Source organism: Peromyscus maniculatus, chromosome 12 (genome assembly GCF_049852395.1).
Source record: "Peromyscus maniculatus bairdii isolate BWxNUB_F1_BW_parent chromosome 12, HU_Pman_BW_mat_3.1, whole genome shotgun sequence".
Classification (NCBI taxonomy): Eukaryota; Metazoa; Chordata; class Mammalia; order Rodentia; family Cricetidae; genus Peromyscus; species Peromyscus maniculatus.
Window position 1 is genome coordinate 10,784,020 of NC_134863.1, and position 3,728 is coordinate 10,787,747.

A 3,728-nucleotide genomic window follows, 5' to 3' on the forward strand; every position below is an offset into this window, starting at 1 on the left:
GATCAAGTGTTCATATAGAAAACAGGTTGTTAAAGATCTTACAGGCTAATGTCTGAACCTTGAAGGTTCTAGGCCATTCTGAGCTACATAGGTCCATAGGAAGACCCTGACTCAAAACCAAGCCAAACCAAAGAAATCTCACACAGGATATCTTGAATTGGTGGCACACACCTCTAATCTCAGCATTCAGAAGACTGAGGCAGGAGGATCATCCTAAGCTACACAACAGAGACTGTGTCTTAAATCAAACACAGTTTCATGGTTTGAATGTGAAATTCCCCCACCCACAGCCTCGTGTGTCTGAACACTTAGTCCCTATCTGGTGGCACTATTTTGGGGTGCTTTGGAACATTTCTAATAAGTGGATCACTGTGGGCAGCAAAGGTCACAGGTGCTATCTTGTTCTGATTTGCCTCAATAGGATTTTAAGTAACTTCCCACCTGGTCTTCTTGCTTATTCCTTTTCCCTTCTCCGGTTTAAAGGTGGTAAAAAAAAAAAAAATGAAAGTCCATGCTGTTTAGGAAGCACCATTGTTAGAGTGCTTGCCTTGTATGCACAGAGGCTGGTGGTGATAATGTAGCTGTAATCCTAACCCTCAGCTGTGGAAACAGAAGGATCAGGTGTTAAGGTCCATACTGACTTGGCCCAATATCTCCATTCCCTCAGTTAGGAATCACACCGCAGAGGTAGTGTTGATAACTGAGATCTGTGGTGATATTTTATTTGTGCTGAAATGTGATTTTATTTGTATGTTAATAAATAAAGTTGCCTGGAGATCAGAGGTAAAAGAAAGCCATTAAGCATAAGTCCAGTGGTGGTAGCACACATCCTTAATCTGATCACATGGCAGGCAGAGTCTCTGTGTGGTTGGTCAAGGACACAGCCAAGCATGGTGACACACACCTTTAATCCCAGTACCAACCATAGATACCTAGAGGTCTGTGTAGACAGGCAGTGACAAGGAAGTCATGTGGTTGGGTTTAGAGCCAATGAGAAGGCAGAACAGAAAGGTAATAAAAAGACAAGTCAGATCGGAAGAAACTCTCTCCTCTGGGAAGCAACAAGGTGAGAGGTAAGATAAAGTCGTCATGACTCTCTGATCTCTTTAGCTATTTACCTCTGTATTTGGTTCTGTGTTTCTTATTTACTAAGACTGTTTAGAATTTCGTCTACAGAGATCCCTTGTCAAGATGTGCCTGGCCTTGGAAAAAGGGGCTCTGTCTTTATTGACTCTATTAATAGTCTGAATGGAAATGTAATGCAAGTGATCTAGATCAAAATAGAGGATTTCTATATGGCCATCACACTTGACCTAAACATTGGAAGATGGTCTAACAAAAGACTGACAGTTTTGTCACACACCCAAAAATCAAGTTTAAAAATGACTTGATATTCATTCACTTAACTGTTTTTCTTCAAACCACTCCAGTTTCCTGCTGTAGGAGCACAAAGAGAAGTGATCCCTTCCTGACTGCTAGAAGGGCAGACTGATCACATATAGTCTGACTATTGATTATGACTTGACGTGGGGGAAGTGAATTCTACCTTTTGTATCTTGCCTAGGGAGAAAATGGTGGCAGGGGAAGAAGGCAAGAGAAGGTCGGAGAGAAAAGTGGTTTGAGTCCTTCCTTTTAGGGTATCATTTCTGACCCCAGCACTGTACATCTGAATGTCCTACCCATGAAGCCCAAATGAAAGGCCAGAGAGTACAGGTTGAGGGGAGAGCATCAGTGAGAAACTGTGAACAGCCGGGGACTCTGAGATGTAGAAAGTGTGGACTCAGGAAAGAGTCAGGGGGCAGATTTTAGCCCCATATGGTTTAGCCTAGTGACACAGAATGCCGTTGGATAATAGGCACACCCTTATGGAAGAGTCTCTACCTCCAGGTCATCATCAGCCTTTACTTCAGTACCTATCCCTGTGTGGAGTATTGTTGGAGTTCCAGGCGGACTCGAAAACTTAAAACATGAAACACATCCAGGAACAGATATCAGTCATTTATTCCTTCAAGAGGGAACAAAACATCCGCAACTCCGGGAAGTCAAGTCCTGCCATCTCAGTTGTTTGCAAATGGACGTACTAAGTGCTGGTCACCATTGTCACAGGAGCCCTTGTCAGTAGTGCTGCTTGAGGAGAAAAAGAGCATTTTCCAGATCTGCCCTGTCATTTCCAGGAAAGTCAGCCAGCTAGGTTTGGGTTCAAACTTCTTCATGAAGCCATCTTCCTGTGAGAAGAAAGTGCAGACTGAAGACTCAGTGAGATAATCCTCTCTATTCTCTCACCCCCAGTAGTCATTTCATTCTCCCCATTGTTCTCTACTCCAAAGCCAAATCCCTTTAGAATATAGCCACCCAGTAGAAACACAGCTGAGCTACATATGTTAGCTTCAAGGGATTTTGCAGCCATATATTAAGAAGTGTCTTTGTCAGTCTTCTACTGCTGTGAAGAGACACCATGACCAAGGTAGTTCTTAATTTAACTGGGGGCTAGCTTATAGTTTCAGAGGCTTAGTCCATTATCATCATGGCAGGAAGCATGGGGCACGCAGGCAGGTAAGAACTAAGATGGCATGCAGTAGCTGCTAAGAGCTACATTCTGATCTGATCCATAAGCAGAGAGAGAGAGAGAGAGACAGACTCTGGGGTTGGCATGACATACTTCCTCCAACAAGGCCACGCCTCCTAATCCTTTTAATCCTTTCAGAGAGTGCCACTCCCTGATGACTAAGCCTATGGAGTCATTCCTATTCAAACCACTACAAGAAGTAAGAAAGTAAAAAGAATTTGAAAACTTATCTAACTCAATGTGGATTTAGTATATGAGTATTCTTTCGTAGTGTAGACAGTATGGAGTCATTATTGAGATGTTATATTCTGAAATCCAAAGACTAGTACTTTCATCTTCATTCAAACTAGCCCTGCTTCTGTTGCTCACTCCCCATAAGCTCCAGGGAAAGGAATTCTCCAGTTTTTTGTGTTGTTTTGTTTTCCTGTCTTTTTCTTTCAGTTGCCTAGCACTGAAAATTAAATTTATATTTATGAATTGTATTATACTGAGAATTATTGTTATTATTTGTTTGTTTTTCGAGACAGGGTTTCTAACAGCTGTGGCTGCCCTAGAACTTGCTTTCTAGACCAGGCTGGCCTTAAATTCACAGAGATCCACCTGCCCCTGCCTCCCAAGTGCTGGAGTTAAAGTACCACTGCCCGGCTACACTGAGAATTATAAGAACTCATAGTAAATCCAAATTCAACTAATGTCCTTGAGCCTAAGAAAATACTGATTATTTCCACTATAATTATTTTTGAACCTGGACTTTTTTTTTTTAATTAGGAAAATCCAGACTGATAGAAATGCCTGTCTAGGACATTGAATTCCTAGATTCAAGCCCCAGAACACGCACGCACGCACGCACGCATGCACGCACACGCCAAAATCCCAACAAACTGTAGCGCACTGTAACAATATTTTAACAACTTGAAATCTATAATTATATTACATTTTCATTGGAAATTACTTCTACCTGCATGCTAATTCTTACGTTATCTATTGAGGATACTGAGAATGAGGGGGGAAAGTTACCTAAGATAATACAACTCACAGTGTGTATTGGCACACACCATGTTCTCAATACTTAGAAGATGGAGATGGGGATTTCTGTAAGCAAGCCTTGACTACACAGTGAGTTCCAAGCCAGCCTGGGCTACACAGCAAGATGCTGTGCCAA